Source organism: Eschrichtius robustus, chromosome 17 (genome assembly GCF_028021215.1).
Source record: "Eschrichtius robustus isolate mEscRob2 chromosome 17, mEscRob2.pri, whole genome shotgun sequence".
NCBI lineage: Eukaryota > Metazoa > Chordata > Mammalia > Artiodactyla > Eschrichtiidae > Eschrichtius > Eschrichtius robustus.
In genome coordinates, this window is record NC_090840.1 from 7870145 (window position 1) to 7887701 (window position 17557).

The 17557-nt window shown below is 44.9% G+C and overlaps 1 long non-coding RNA gene across 1 annotated transcript in view; it reads right to left on the reverse strand.

Moving 5' to 3' along the window:
* Positions 1-206: 206 nt before the first annotated feature.
* LOC137751401 (uncharacterized) overlaps positions 207-17557 on the reverse strand; it is a 62079-nt gene continuing 44728 nt past the window's right edge. The window contains exons 5-7 of the long non-coding RNA XR_011070784.1: positions 12484-12571; positions 9286-9410; positions 207-2483 (exon numbers count right to left, since the gene is read on the reverse strand). This is a non-coding gene — a long non-coding RNA (uncharacterized lncRNA). The remainder of the gene's footprint in view (positions 2484-9285; positions 9411-12483; positions 12572-17557) is intronic.

The window sequence follows — 17557 nt, forward strand, 5'->3', positions numbered from 1 at the left end:
ATAATATTTCCTTGGGATCAGATGGTAGGGATAATTTTTTCACAAAATGCAAATATATACAGAGAGAGAAAGAGACAGATATAGATGTCTATATGTAATATAGATGAAGATATATATAGATATCTCCTTTTGTGGAAAAAAGTATATTTACATGTATAATAAATCTGACTTCTCAGACCATATTTTTAAAATAAATTGTAGTTTATTATACGTGTTCTGCATACACAAGGGTCAGAATTTTAAGCATTCTTTCTAATAAATATTATGCTTTCGGCCCACTGGAAAGCAAAACTGGGCATTAAGTCAACAAATCTTTATTGAACAGATGTCTCAGAGTTCCCCAGTGCCGGTGCCCATGGTGGAATTTATCTGGACCTACGGACCTTGAGTTTCTTCCTTCTGAGCATTTGCTAAATTACACTAATTTACACAATAGTGTTAATGGGTGACAATTAATGCGTTATCTCTTCAAGGGCATTTGTATTTACAGTTAGAGAATCTCTGATTGGCAGGAGGATGGGAAGCTGAGAGGAGTTTTCGTGCACCAGGACCTCCTCAGCCTTTGTCTGGGGTTTTCCTCTCTGATTTCAACACTGAGTCTGACAAGAGACTAGCACCAGCTACCCTGAGAGCTGGAGATCTGAGCTCATCTGACAAGAGGGAACCACAAGGCAACTAAAGTTCGTCCTGGTTAAGTTGTGGGTTTAGAGCACGGAATTAGCCTGGTCTGGAATCAACTTCCAGGGAACCGTCACTTATGAAATCTTAAACCTCTGTTATCAGACAGGTTTTTAATTTCTCTAAACCTCAGTTTCTTCATCTGTGAACTGGGGGTGATATTCACAACAATTTTGTTAGAATTCAGAGTAACACGTTAAGATCTCAGCACAGGGCTGGAACATGGAAAGTACTCGGTAATTGGTAGTTATTCCCGTTTCATGTTGGGAGTTGAGACGCATTCGTTCTGAAGTCGTAACATCTCAGACTGGAAGGGACCCTCGAGGTCCCCCGATCCAACCACGACTGCCAGCCCCCAGCCACGTAGTCTGTGCGGGGCACCTTCTAAGACACGTTGGACTTAAAACCCTTCCAATCGGGACCGTTGCCAACAAAGGGGAAGAGACGGGAAGGTGGTGTGAAGGCACGCTTGCTGAAATGGGCTGTAAGAAAATAGAACCTGATATTTCTTGCGGGCTTGGTTTTCTGAGCAGAGAACTGGTGCCAGTCGTCTTCCTGGATCAGAAGGGAAACTCCCCTCTAAGGTGATACTTTCTGAAAGGCACTTTGAAAACAACCCTCTCCCCAATCCCTTATAAACCACAGCTGTTAAAATCCAGAGGTACCCGGTTAGCTGTGAGGGATTTCTTTCCAACACAGCTAATAAATGAGCCGCTGCTAGGAGAACCTCGGCATGCACCGCTAAAGCCCGGGTCTTGCACTGTGACACTCAGCTGGGGCCTGGCGCCAGCCAACATGCTCATTGACGCATTGAAGTTTACGCCAGGAATCACAACAGTGCCACCTGCATTCCGGCTGCGAAGAGCGAGCCTGCCAGGAAAAGTCAGCCCCAGCTTTGCATGTCCTTCCCCAGCGCCAGGGGCTGGAGGACACAATTAGCGATCAGCTCCACCTCCCACCTGCCATTCGACCTTGGTCGTGAGTCACCATCCGCCCTGGGTCTCAGTGTTTTGCCAGCCAAGTGGTGACAATCGTGATCACCTGCCTTCCTCACCTGATCATTAGGGCTTTAATGGATTTCATTTTCAGAGTGTTTTCACATCCTTGACAGGACGTGGCTACCCGGTGTCAGGAAAAAGCCATTATCATTACTGACCTCAGAACCAAAAGTGGGATGCTTTTTCAGGCTTCCGTGCTAATTAAGGTGGTAATATCTAACCTTTATACAATGCTTTCCAACACATGCACACACACAAATATCTAAAAGTTCACGATTTTGAAATACGAATTTACTGTGCACGATTTTGAAATATGAATGTACTGTTGCAATTGCTTTCTTGGAAAGGCAACGTGCTTCAGTGTAGCCATTTACAGTGAAGAGTTGCTCCAAAGATGCTCAGTCCAGATGGCCAGAGCTGGCCTCTGATTCTCAGTTCATTAAACAGTCTCCCTTTCACCAACAGGCCTCTCATTGTAAGGCAGCCCGGGCCTCAGCTGATGTCAAAAGCCCCATTCTCTGGCGGGTGGATTGTTCTCATAAAGCATGCCCACACGCGTTCTGTGGCAGATAGGGACGGGGCTGGCACTGCAGATGTCGCTGCCACCGCCGCTGTCACTTTCCCCATCACACGCTCTTGGGTGTCTTTCCAGAGACTGGCACAAAGCTCAATTCAGAGTTTGCCTTTGACCGATGCGCACTTGGCTTGCAGATGGACGGGGGAGAAGAAAAAGACGTCCCAGTGTGTCTCCGCGCTGGCCTGGGAAAGTTTGGGAATTCCTGGCTTAGTTACCAGCCTCTACTGGGGCTGAAAAAACAAATCAGAAAGTTGCCAATGGTTTCATTCAGCCTACAAAACCAAGTTAATGCAACTCTGTGAGTGAGACCATCAATGGACAAAAGTCAGGAAATCCAAGTCTGCCCTTCCCACAGCCCGTGGAGCCTTCCACACATGGGGGACTGTGCCGCTGCCTGGACCCCGAGGTACATCCTTGCCGAAGCACAGAGCCGCCCGGGGCCGTCCTGGGAATATGCCCACCGCGAGGGGTTTGGCCAAGGGGAACACGGGCTCTGCATTCATTACGACTTCAACTCTAAAATGATTCACTTATTGAAAGAATGCCATTTACTGCAACATGGATGGACCTAGAGATGATCGTACTAAGTGAAGTAAGTCAGACAGAGAAAGACAAATATTATATGATCTCACTTATATGTGGAATAAAAAAAAATGATACAAATGAACTTATTTACAAAATAGAAATGGACCCACAGAGAATGAACTTATAGTTACCAAAGGGCAAGGAGGGGGATAAGTTAGGAACTTGGGATTAACAGATACACACTACTATATATAAAATAGACAACAAGGACCTACTTGTACAGCACAGGGAACTATATTCAGTATCTTGTAATACCCATGATGGAAAAGAATCTGAAATATACATATATATAAAGCTGAATATATATATATAATATATATATATATATAACTGAATCACTTTGCTGTACACCTGAAACTAACACAACTTTGTTAATCACCTATTCTTCAATTTAAAAAAAAGTAACTGGGGGCTTCCCTGGTGGCGCAGTGGTTGAGAATCTGCCTGCCAATGCAGGGGACACGGGTTCGAGCCCTGGTCTGGGAAGATCCCACATGCCGCGGAGTGACTAGGCCCGTGAGCCACAATTGCTGAGCCTGCGCGTCTGGAGCCTGCGCTCCGCAACAAGAGAGGCCGCGATAGTGAGAGGCCCGTGCACCGCGATGAAGAGTGGCCCCCGCTCGCCGCAACTGGAGAAAGCCCTTGCACAGAAACGAAGACCCAACACAGCCAAAAATAAATAAAGAAAGAAAGAAAGAAAGAAAGAAAGAAACTGGAAAATACAATATATCACATGTTGACGGAAAAGTACACACATGGTAAGTGAGCAGCACGCTGAATTTTTACAGCGTGAACACCCCATGGGATCAGCATTCGGTCACGAAATGAAGCAGAACCAGAACCCAGAAGCCCTGGATGTGCCTCTTCTCAGCCTCCAACTTGATGATAAAACCAGATTATAAAAATTAACAGAAAGTATGATGTAGATGGAGTCTGAGACCCTAGAGGAGATTAGAAAATCTTACTTGAAAGTATTTCCTGGGATTGAGCCGCACCTGGTGGGAAGGGGGTGGCGGACCTATCATTAGAGTTTACACCCAGCACAGGGGAGACAGAACGTGTTTCCTCCGAGAGGTTCCGCAGGGCCTGTCTTCCGAGAGGGACGTAGGGCACCCAATATCCCTTCCCCCCGCAGGCAGATACTCCTGGTAGAGGAAACACATAGAGCAGATGGTCTCTACCAAGGACGCACCTCAGAAGCTCTGTCAAGGGGGTCAGCGCTGGGCCCACCCAGGCCTCTGAGTCGGAGCTTCTGGACAAAGGTCTGACCACGTAAATCTCAAAAACTTCCCAAGGAGATTCCAGAGTGCAGCCCTGGGTGAGAACAACTCTCTTAAACTGTTATTCATTTTTCTCTTTCATTAAACAAATACCTTCAGAGCCCCTTCCCTCCAACAGACCAAAGGGGGAAGGTTCAGGAAGGCCCAGGAGGGCATGGCGAGGGGGCTTAAGTTAGTGTCTCCCCCTCCTGACTTTAGCTGGGCTGATTCTCCCTAATCAGATGCTGCTTGGCTGTAAGTACCCACAGAGCCAGTCAAAGCCAAGGGCTCTGCCTCCCCCGACCTCACAAGATCGCTTCCTTTTTGTTTGTAACTCCAGGTCTTGCATGTACCTGAAGTGCAATCTTTCCTCTCATCTACACAGCAAACTCCTACACATACTGCAAGATCCTAATGAAATGTTCCTACTCCACAGACATTGCCTGACTTAGTCCTTCTTCTATGCCCCCAACATCCCATCAATGGCCCCTTTACGGCTCCTACCACACCACACTGTAATTGCCCTTTGAGATGCCTGCCCCATTGAATGGACTGAGGTTTTCCTTTTTCTACCTCTGCATCCTTGGGGCCTAGGATGGAAGCGGGGAAGTGCTGAATAAACAGATAACAAATAGATGGCTGGATGGGTGCATGGAGGCATGGGTACTGAAAGTGCTTTGGAATGTGCAAACTGTTCTATTTCCATTCGTTCCATAACTAGCAAGCAGATGGCTCTCTGGAACTCACACTTTCCCTTTTATGTAGACTCCCAACCTTCCTTCCCACCTTTTAAGTAAACAGCCAATTCTTTCCCATTTCAACAATAACTCTACACCTTCACTGTGTCATTGTTAGCAAAATGTCATCTCTCTCTTTAGCATCATTATTCTCTGACTCATTTCCAAAGTCTAACATTCCAACAGGCCTTTTGCCTCTTTCTTTTACCCCAAAAGGAGCAAATAGAGCCCTTGGAATTAACATCTAGAAAGTGTGCCTGAGAACCGCCAGCCAGGAAACAATGGCATTGAGGCCACCCCTTGTCTACACTGTCATTCAGCAGGTGGTTCAGTTCCTGCCAGGTATGTATACACAGCAAGTGATTTCTTGGGAAGAATAAACCACCAGCAGCCCGGGCAGTGCTGTTCCATAGGAGCCGGTGGTTTCCTCGATGGAGGAAATGTCTGGGAATCAGAGTCCTAGCATCCGAATCCAAGGCATTTCTACATTCCAAGAGCAGCCACGTGGCAGAAGCATGGTCAAAATAAGGCATTTGAGGATGTGAAGAAAATGGAATAAAAATTGTAAAGGTTAGAGGGAGAGAGAATTGAATGGTTGGAGATAAGCGATGTTAACTAGGATACTCCTCTCCGAGGGGAAGCCAGCGTGGGAACACGTAAAGAAAGCACGTAAATAGCACCATTAACAGTGTATCACAATTTCAAAGTACGAGAAGAATTCCAGAGCCAGATGGAATACTAGAGACCGTAGAAATCAAACCCATAATCTTACATATGAAGCAACTGATTTATTAAGACTAAAAGTGAACTACTTTTGTACCAGGGTCAACCAAGATATCCACCAATGTATTTCAATTTAAGTGTTATCAGAAGATCCACCCAACTCAAAATATTCCCACCTGGTGTCTGTTGTGATACCTCATATATTCCCACTATTTTCTCACTCCTTTAGATAAATTTGCTGTGTTTCCAGAAAGTGCACATTAAAAATAAATCTGTTTTCAAACTGAGGAGCCATCTTCAAAATAAAGAGCCTGTGCTCTGAAAGTGTCAAGGTCATGAAAGCAAAAAATAAAAAATTTTTTAAAAGCTGAGGAATTGTTCCAGGTGAAAAAAAGCTAAAGAGACAGAACAACTAAATAAAATGTAGGTGGAACCCTGGCTTGGATCCTGGACCAGAAAAGAATTACTTGATTTTCCTATAAAGGACATAAATAAAACAGTTGGCAAATTTTGAATAACGTCTATAGATGAGATGTTATTAATCAATGTTAATTTCCTGATTTTGATCATTGTACTGTGGTTCTTTAAGAGAATGTCCTTGTTTTTAGAAAATGCACACGGACGTATTTAGGGATAAAGGAGCACATGCCACACATATTAAGATCACCCTCATGCGTGTCCCAGAAAGAATAAGGTCACAAGTACCTGCAAAGGATAGTATCACCAAATGGGAGGTGCTGGAGAGGCTGAGCATTGTGCCTGACCGGACTCCCCCTCCACAATGGTACCCGAGGTACTGAGCAAAGTGCCTCACATCTCTACTGCCCTTTGTTTCCTCATCTGAGGACATTAAGAAAAACACCAGGACGTCCCTGGTGGTGCAGTGGTTAAGAATCCACCTGCCAATGCAGGGGACATGGCTTCGATCCCTGGTCCAGGAAGATCCCACATGCCATGGAGCAGCTAAGCCTGTGCACCACAACTACTGAGCCTACGCTCTAGAGCCCGCGAGCCACAACCGCTGAAGCCCATGTGCCACAACTACTGAAGCCCACGCGCCTAGAGACCGTGCTCCGCAACAAGAGAAGCTACCGCGATGACAAGTCCACACACCTCGATGAAGAGTAGCCCTCGCTCGCTGCAACTAGAGAAAGCCCACACGCAGCAACGAAGACCCAACACAGCCAAAAATAAAATATTTTTTAAAAAAGGAAGAAAGAGGGCTTCCCTGGTGGCGCAGTGGTTGAGAGTCTGCCTGCCGGTGCAGGGGACACGGGTTCGAGCCCTGGTCTGGGAGGATCCCACATGCCGCGGGGCGGCTGGGCCCGTGAGCCACAATTACTGAGCCTGCGCGCCTGGAGCCTGTGCTCCGCTACAAGAGAGGCCGCGATAGTGAGAGGCCCGCGCACCGTGATGAGGAGTGGCCCCCGCTTGCCACAACCAGGGAAAGCCCTCGCACAGAAACGAAGACCCAACACAGCCATAAATAAAATAAATAAAATAAACATAGAATAATCATTAAAAAAAAAAAAAAAAAAAAAAAAGGAAGAAAGAAAAACACCGGTAGCCTACACTTACTGAAACCTTACCCTGTGCCAGGGCTACTGCAAGCACTTTGTGCATTAACAACAAACTTTTGAAATGAGAAGGCTGAGTCACAGAGAGTAAAGTAATTTGCTCAAGATCACAAGGCTGAGTAGTAGCGGGGACCAAGACTGAACAGCTACCTTACACTGCGTCTTATCTACTAGTGTTTCTGTGAAAGCTAAGTGACCTATTTCAAGCACTTAATTTAGTGCCTTTGCCATGAGAAACACTCAGTAAAAATTATCTCATCACCAACATCAACCTCGTGGCCACCATTGATGAAACCAAGCAGAATAGCTGCATTTGCTGGATTCCAAGTCTTGGGTGCTTAGGTTCCTTTTTTTTTTTTTTACTAAATCTTTTGTAGAGCTTCATCAAATAATGTAACCTATAAGCTAAACACCAGATATTTCAGAGCAGCTTAAAGAAAAATTAAGGGTGATGTAGGCAAATATTTTTTTCTTGTAGTAATTGATAGCTTTGTAGCTTGATTCCATAAAACTTGGCTGCATGATTCACTAAGACTTGAAGACATTTTTCATACTATTTGGATTCCTTCCAGAGGACACCATCGAACCAGGGGAAAAAAGATTTATATTCAATCCTTACTGTGGTGTACATATTTGGGGCATGTATTTGGGCTTTTCTCCAGAAATCATGCTAGTGTATCTTGTCTAGTAAAAGATACTGGATGCCATTCAAACCAGATGTTATTTCACAAGTCACTTTCCTGCTTTTCAAGATGTTTTAGTTCCTTACAGAGTGGCTTTGATGGTTTTCACTTGGTTGGTATTGATTCTGAGTGGATGGGCCCTCCACACATGCTCCCTAAATCCAAAAGGAGACGGTTTTAGCTGCTCGGGCTGCCGTAACAGAGTACCATGGACCGGCTGTCTTAGACAACATTCATTTATTTCCTCACAATTGTGGATGCTGGACGTCTGAAATCAAGGTGTCAGCAGGGTAGGTTTGTACAGAAGTCTTTCTCCTTGGGCTTGCTTGGCCATCTTCTCCCTGTGTCCTCACATGGTCTTCCCTCTGTACATGTCTGTGTCCTAATTTCCTCTTCTTATAAGGACAGCAGTCATACTGGATGAGGGCCCACCCTAATGACCTCGTTTAAACTTAATTACCTCTTTAAAGGCCCTGTCTCCAAATAAAGTCACATTCTCAGATACCGGGGTTAGGACTTCAATGTAGGAATTTTGGAGGAACGCATTTCAGCCCATAACAGAGACTTAGAGAGATGGGAAGAGAGAATCCCATATAGAGGTGGCTTGGATTCCAGGAACAAACATTCCTTGGAGCCCACGGTTTGTAAAACACTGTAAGTCTAGCTTCTGATGCTGCCCATCTCCTCTATATCAGTCTCCAGGAACTAGTCCAAGGGAAGTGCCATCCCAGCAAAGTTTCCAGAACCTTCTGTTGCATCTCCATAAACTTCTTGAACCCTGCTGACCACACTTTGATATCCTGCCCAGTAGACTGTGCACCACCACCTTCAGTGTGATTCTCAGAGCCCAGGAATACAAAATTCTTGTGTATAATATGTTGGCACCACTGCTGAATTCAACACTCAGCCAATATGGCTAAGCAACCTGGAAATAATCCATCCTCTCAATAGCTGGTATAATTTTAGTACTTATTTACTACAAACATTGCATTTTGCCTTCAGGCCTCATAGAGAACAGCCCTGACAACTTCCAGAAACATATTTGAAATGCCTAACATAGCGTACACAGCTGACTAGAAACACTCCTAGTGCGAGTGACAGGAATGTGCAGAAGTGGAGGGCGTGAGGCCATGAATCCAAGAGGAAAGCTCTCCAGGTCTGCCCCTGGTCACCCTGTCCCACATGTGACTTCTGATCTGGGACCCAGAGACCTGTAACCCTGACTCTGCAGAGACTTCAGGCCCCTGTCTCTGTTTCCATATCAGTGAAACAGGGATTAAAACTATATCGTTCTCTTCCCCCAAAACTATTGTAAAACCGTAAAAATGAGATGGAACTCGAAAACAAACTTGGTAAAAGTCAAAATAGACTAAATAATATAATTTTAATTATAACCGTCTAAACCAATTTAAATCTATTAAATGTGTCATTTTTATTCTGGCCTTGCTTACTAGTTTATACAACTTACCAGGTAAAGACTAAATGGCTCCTACAGTAAAAGTTCTGTCTTCAGGCCCATGAGAAGATTTAGATCTATGCTTTCATTGCCCTTAGGCTATCTTGACTGACTCCTGAAGTCTCTGGACTTCCATACTGTAGGATAGAAAAAGATAGAAGAGTTAATTGTAACTTCACAGCGACTCCGAGAGCTGACTGTAGTACCATATATGACCACCAGGGGACAGCATAGACCTGATGCTGCTTTAGACTTCACTAGGTTTGGGCCACTTGCTTTCTCTTGTGTCAAAGTGCCCTCCCTTCCCCCAGGAAAAGCTCTCTGCGCTGCAGGATCTGGAAGTGCCCCAGGCGCAGCGGCACACAGCCCCTGGGAGCAGGCCCTCGCCCTGAGCTGGAGTCCAGCCCTCCTCCTGCCCTATGCACAGCAGGGCACTCAGCTGCTGGGCAAGGTGGTGTTGAGAGGTGGTCCCAGAGAACAGGCACACAGTATACAGGCATCAAAACCGACCAGACTTAGACTGGCACTGAACTCACAGTTTCGCAGGCCCCAGCGCTTTCTGAAGCGTCAGGGAGCAGGAACCAGCTTTCGGGGGAAGAGGCCGCCTGGGGCACTTGCACCAACAAGACCCCAGACTCCCGGTAGAGGATATTAGTAAATAGCAACCGAGGATGTCATACTTAAAGTTATTTTGTATTTTCAAAGTGTTCTGACCTCGCTCTTATTCATTATTAGCTAATAATTCTGAACCATCACCTTCATGTTATGGATGAAACAATGAAACACGAGAAGTCAGGGCTTTAAGGAGAAAGCAGCGGGGACCAAAGCAGAAGCCAAGTCTCCCCCGTACCATTAGTTGTTAAACACGCCAACCCCCAACTCCATCCCCACCCCCAAGCGCAGAACCGCTAACGGTACAAAGCAAACCCCAACGTGGAAGCCAGACGCATTTGGAACCAGGTAGAGAGGTCATGAGACAGCAGAAACAGAAACTTCGCCTGCCTCCCCCCATGGGGTATTCTGCACCCCTGAGTCTGGGTGGAAACGAACACGACCTGTCTGTCGAGCACAGATGCGGCCGGAGGGGAACCGAGGCAGCATCGCAGCGTCGCGCGGGCAGATCTGCGGCGACTGGGTCGTAGGGACCACTGCGCGCTCTGCGTCCGGCTCCTCCCGCGGTTCCCACGCACCGACCTCCCCTTCATCCCTGTGACTGATGCTCCCGGACCCCGCCTGGAAGTTCTGTCTGTGAGCTAATTATGGGCAATGACCTAAGTGCGCTGGGCAGGAGTGAGTAAGGGGATCGGTAGGTGAGAGCTGACTATTCACTACACGGCAGCCTTTGATGCGAGCGGAGCAGAAAGTTTGGCGGAAACTCAACACCTCTTAGAAGTAGAGATTAGTCAAGAGGAAGAAAGGAGAACCCATTGTGGAAGTTTTCAAGAAGGAGACAAAGATGCCTGTGTTTTGTATCGCTCAGCTGCCTCAAGAAAATGTCCATTTGTTTTCTTTACACTCCTCTTACATTTTAAGTGGAACCTAGTGAATGTGTCTTTTCAGGGTTCCCAATTTCACCGTTTTCTCTACACCTCATGTTGCCATTTTAACGAAGCATCATTTTTCCAGAGAGTGTGGGAACAAAACTTATTTAATGACCTCTCAGAGCAAACACTGAGTTCTTCAAATATCTCCCTGAATTAAAACCCGCACCCCACAATTCACTTCCTTTTTTAAATGCCAGTTTGCCAACTACTGCAAACTGATAAACAGGGCTTTCCTTTACTCTTAAGCCACAGGGTTCCTGTCGGATCTCGCAGCCTGGGGGATCCATGAGAAACCCCAGACCCCCAGCCCTCAGCTGTGCCCTTGGAGGGCTCAGTGGCACAGCAGCGGTCCCCTTGGAAGCACAGGGGACTCAGCAGAGACCTAGGATCACCTTGGAGATTATCCAGTCCAACCTTTCACTTTACAGACAAGGAAACTGAGACAGGTGGGGAGAGGATGCAGAGGCTACCTGGGTGTCACAGGTGGGTGGGGGGAGGCATGGAGGTTGAGGTTGGCCCCATGCGGTTCCCACACCCTCTGCCTCGGCATCACTTAGGGCAGATGTGCAAAGTGCCTGTTCCTGAGCCCCTTCTCAAACCTACTGAACTGGAATTTCTGGGGGTAGGGACTAGGAATTTATATCTCAACCACGCCACACCACTGCAGCTGTGATACACACTAACTTTTGGGAAGTGCTTGTAGGAGTAGAAAGAACAAGCCTGGAGTCAGAAAAGATCTGGTTTGAATCTCTTCTCTGCTGCTTACTAGCTTTGCACCTTTGACGAGCTAATGTCTCTGAACTCTGGGTGCTCATCTGTAACCGGGGAGGCTGTGAGGGCCACAAGGGATGGCGCATATAGGCACCCTCAGGTCCCAAGGCCTGACACTGGAATGCACTCAATCAGAGTCACCTGTCATCTGGAGAGTGCTGGATTTGAGCCCCAGAGCTCCCATTTATGGACCCTATGAGGCTGGCCACATCATTTGCCTCTTTCGAGCCTCAATTTCCTTGTCTGTAAATGGAGATAATAGTATTGCCTCCTCCCAGGAATGCTGTCAAAGTTAGATGTAAATATCATGTTGTAGCTGCATGGACTGGTCATGAAACAAAACCACTCCAGGTCTTTCACATAGACAGAATTCAAGGCAGGGGGTTGATTCCACGGGGGATGGAAGAGCTAAGAGGAGCCAGACAGAATAAAGAGATCATCCTGAGATTGGCTGCTAGCAGGTCAAAGGAAGGTGGTAGTTGTACAGAGCCCAGGCGTCAGGGTCCCTAGCAGGAGCTAGGACCATGGTGGGACAGGAGAATTAACACCACAGAGAAGAACTAGCTGGATGTGGAGAGCCCACACAAGGCAGATGGGAACGGGGAGAAAGGCCTCCACCACCCTGTAGTCTCCTTGCCTGGAGGAGGGAGAGGTCAGAAGACAGGGTGGCCTGGGAAACGTAATTCCTGGAGATACAGAGCAGGGAAAAAGGGTGACACTGGGTCTAAGAGCAAATAAGAGATGCCCGGCACACACGCATAAGAACACTGACACGGTCTCAGGCGTAGAGGAGGCGCCCTCTTCGTGCTTGTCTCTGTAGCTGTCGACCACGACATGTAACAGCCTGATGAGGAAGGCACTTGGCAAGACAAGCACATGTTTGTGAGAAGCCTACCTTTCATTCGTCACATACAGGCATCATTTCTCCAGGGCTGGTGACCATGTGGAAGAAAAGTCCCGAAATTAGAATCCTAGATGGGAATCTAATAAAAATACATTGAGGCTCAATTTCTTCATGTATGAAAACGTAAATAACACACTATTTCATAAAGTATCATGAGGATGTGATGAGATCATAGATATGAAAGTACTTCATACACTCAAAGTCCTATACAAATACAGGATTTGTTTGTATTCTCAAAAAGGGGACATTTTCAAAAAACAGTCAGATTCACCATGACCTACATTCAATCTAATTACTTAGTTTTCCAACTTATTTTTCAAGCTCATCATTTTCTTTTTCAGGAATTCAAATAGAACACCATTGGAGCAAATAACTATGAAATACATAATTCAGTACCACAAAAATGATGTTCCAACCGAAAGCTTCCATGAGAACCACCAGGCTAATGTGATAACACCCTGTTCTATAAAAAGAGAAATCTTACGCATCCTCACAAGCCTTGACCATCCAGTTTTTCTGTCTCCACTGATTAGACTGATGACACAGTGGCTATATAATGATGTAATACATACATATGTAATAAAAGATATTATTTGACTAATCTCTTTGTGTACTTTATGTGATTACCACTTTATTATATGGTAATAATTCTCATTATTTGCTATTATTATCATTTCAGCTTCTCAGCTGGAAAATCATTGATACTCAGAATGCTGAATTAACTTGCCCAAGGTCCCTCAGCTTGGCACCAGCAGAGCCAGGATTTGATCCCAATTCGGGCTGAGTTCTAAGCCAGTTGCTCACCTCTACCTGTCTACACACTTGCCTTTGGGGTGCTGATCACTGAAGGAACTGATTCTGTGTCATCAATTATAATGGAAAGAGCCTTAAACTCAGAACAAGAAGATGTGAATTCTATACGACCTGGCTCTAGCCAGTGCTATGTCCTTGCCCACAAAATGATAGAATCAGTTTGAAGATGAACTTTCACAATTACAACATTTGATATGTTTTATAAATTCCTGATTAATCAACAGTTCTGATAACAAAAATGCTATTGTTTTGGCATGGTGTTTATGAACAGTTAACTACATTTGATATATCTTTGTAATGAAAAAAACGATTCACTTCTGCTCTTTTGTTTCTTTGTTAGCCCAAGCCATTGTGCCAGGCACTGGGAAATACTGTGAAATTTACTATTCTTAACATACTTTTAAACATCTTAAAATTTTTCCCCAAAGTAGTACATTATCTATTCAGGCACATTTTATTTTGTTGGTTTTAACAAAGACTGTCCTGGGACGTGGCCAAACTGCCAGCGTGTCCCTGAGTGTCATCCATCACCAAGCAGCTGGCAGAGCTCGCCTGGGCTTGGTGAGCCAGGCACGAGGCCAGGAACCAGGACCAGGTGAGAGAAGAGGGAGGGGAGCCCGGGAGAGGGCAGCAGTGGAGGGCGGGTGTGAGGACAGTCAAGAAACCCCAGCTGAGATGAAGCAGTTGGAGGCCCGGGTGGCCCCGTAGATCAGTCTGGGCCTTGCGCGTTAGCTCAGGAGGGCTCACGAGTGACTTTTGAAGGAAGAAAACCAAGCCCCAAATTGGAACGGCCTGACATTTGCAAAGAAAGGTGAAGACCAACTGTCTGAACGAGGAAAATTCCCAAGAAGGGGCAACAAGGAGATGCCAGAGATTGAAGGAAAAAGAGGCCAAAACTCCTCACTTTCCCTGGACCACAATGTAGACAGCCAAAGCAGGTAACACAAAGTGACCACCCCCCAAGAGCATGGAAAAAAGTTGTCCCCAAAGAGCTAAGCTGGTGATTCTACATTTCATGTAAGAGGTTAGCCATCTGGTTAATCCAAGAGACTGTTGAAACGTGGTCAGAAACACCCAAAACGCCAATCCAAGAGGACTCAAGAACTACCACACGAAGGCCGACTTGCTGTGTGATTGTAATCAGGCAATCAAGAGAATTAGTCAATTATATTGAACCCTATCAGAAGAAAGAGTGAGCTTGAAAGCATGGTCAGCCTCACACACAGAATCAGGAAACATGAAGATCCACCAGGGGGTGGTACCCACACAAGCTCTGATGAAGGGAGCAGGTGGAGTGACCCACAGACCCCAGCCCTATGATCAGTGGACTTGAAACCCAATGTGATTAATTATCTAAACCAGACAACTCCTTCTCTTTGCTCTGATTCTGTATTCACTAGGGAATCTCCTGAGTATAATTTTAGTCCCCAAAGAGAGTTGCCAGGAGAGAGAGCATATGCTCGTCATACTGGCCTAAATCTCTCCGTCAAAAGGATGCTCAGAGTTCCCACCGCAATTAATACTGGCACTTTGATGTATACATCAGTCTTTTGTCACCTGAGTTAATGGGAGTCGGCCCCTGATGGCTGGATTCATACCAAGTGTGCTTAAAATGTTAAATGTTTGAAGCTTTAAAGCTGAGAACCTGATCTGGGATAGTGTGGAATCTATAGATGGTAAATGCCAATTTAGGAGACACGTGGGCATTGACACAACCAACCTTCCTTAATAATATCCCAGCGTTGTCACGTGCCATTGTGCAGACCTAGACAAATAACACTATTAGATGTGCACCTGCCAGTTCACCTCAAATACTCCTCCAAATAGCTGTGTAGCCCATAAAACTGGAGGAATTGCTGTCTCGGGCCAGATCTGTGTTGCAGGAAAGGATTCCAGGTCTTCAAACTGTAAATAAATTCAGTAGCAGTGGGCATTAAACTGTGAACTGCTACAGCATGGTGTAGATACGGTGAGGAAGACAGCTATCTGCACAGCTTTCCATGACACTCCAACTATCCTCCAGAGCTCTGCTTAGATACTTCTGGGACTTGTACTGATTCTTAGCAATGTAATCCATGTGTACCAAAAATCAAATAGCCCTCTGGCCATAAACAAATAACCCACAATATTTGTATTAGAATGCTGACATTCTAAAAGTCAAGAAACAGGAGATATTATAGCTGAAGAGACAAACCATTTTGACCCATAAAAAGGTTTTTAATTTCTTTGAAGGTAACTATTAAAATTAAAATTGTAAAGAAACAATAGTTTAGAAAGATATTTGCAGCAAATACAGCAGTTAAAAAGGGAAAGAAACATTTTATTAAAAATAATCCAAAATTCCTAATAAATAAGTGAAAATGAAAAAAGAGAAATTCTACTATATACCTATTATTTTTAAATTTTTTGGGTCACACCATGTGGCTTGTGGGATCTCAGTTTCCCATCCAGGGATTGAACCTGGACCACAGCAGTGAAAGCCCAAATCTTAACCACTAGGCCACCAGGGAACTCCTTACTACATACATATTCAAAAGTAAGCAAGAATACCTAGCAAAAATTAAGTACAGTTGGGAAGAAAACAAGGTTCTCATGCTATTAACAGTACATATTTACACAGCTTTTCTTGATTTCATTACACATCAAGAATGATGGAACCATTTACATTCTTTTACAACTAGTCTGATGTTAAGGTTTTCATCCTAAGTAAAAAAAATTTAAAGAAATAAAAGGCTACATGCATTAACACAATCATTCTAGTATTACATGTAACAGAAAAACTTGAAAACAACCTAAATTTCCAAAGAGAGACAATCAAACTGATTGTGATGCTGAGTTATGATTCAATAGAATGTGATACAGTCATTTAAAATTGTAACGTTTAGGTCTGTGTAAAATTTGGGGAAAATGTTTAGAATATGCTAATAAACATAAGTCTGAGTATCTGATTTTAACTGTATTACAACTACAGCTATGGAAATATGTGAGCGTGTAAACAAAGTCTGGGAGACAACAGGAAACAAGAAACTCTTGTGATATATTTGAATCTACCACTTACCGGCTGCAAGACCCTGGGCATGTTACGTAACCACTCTGTGCCTCAGTTTCCCAGTCTGTAAAATGGAGATAATAATAATACCTACCTAGTAAGGTTACTATACAGATTAAATGAGTTACTGTATGTAAAAATGTTTTATTTTTTTATTTTTGGTTTTGTTGGGTCTTCGTTGCTGTGCATCGGCTTTCTCTAGTTGCTGCGAGCGGGGGCTACTCTTTGCTGCGGTGCACGGGTTTCTCATTGCGGTGGCTTCTCTTGTTGTGGACCACGGGCTCTAGGTGCACGGGCTCAGTAGTTGTGGCACATGGGCTTAGTTGCTCCGCGGCATGTGGGATCTTCCCAGACCAGGGCTCGAACCCATGTCCCCTGCATTGGCAGGCGGATTCTTAAGCACTGCGCCACCAGGGAAGCCCCTAAAAATGTTTTAAAAACTGTGTATTTTGTGTATAGCACAAAATAAGTGCTAAACATATTGCTTTATCAATACTTCAGAATGTAACACCAACAAACTAACACAAAAGGACTTTTTAAAACATAAACCACAAAATCATTATCTCAAATAATAAAGTTAATATTAATGTCTCAATATCATTCAATACTCAATATATTTTCAATTTTTGTCTAAATGTCTCAAAACTTTTTTCATGCACGTGTTTTTCAAATCAGGATCCAATAAAAGACGCACACATTGCATTCAAATGATGTCTTTTATGTCTCTTTATACCATCACGATTTCCCTACTCTTTTTATTTTTTTGGCTACACTGGATCTTCGTTGCTGCGTGTGGGCTTTTCTCTAGTTGTGGTGAGCGGGGGCTACTCTTCGTTGCGGTGCTCGGGCTTCTCATTGCGGTGGCTTCTCTTGTTGCAGAGCACGGGCTCTAGGCACATGGGCTTCAGTAGTTGTGGCAGGTGGGCTCTAGAGTGCAGGCTCAGTAGTTGTGGCGCACGGCCTTAGTTGCTCCGTGGCATGTGGGATCTTCCTGGACCAGGGATCAAACCAGTGTCCCCTGCATTGGCAGGTGGATTCTTAACCACTGCACCACCAAGGAAGTCCCTCTTTACTCTTTTTGTTGTGCTATTTTTATTGCCACTTATTTGCTGGAGAAACCTGCAGAATTTCTCATTTTCTGGATTCTGCTGATTGCATCCATATGGTATCAGTTAACATGTTCCTCTATCTCCTGAATTTCCT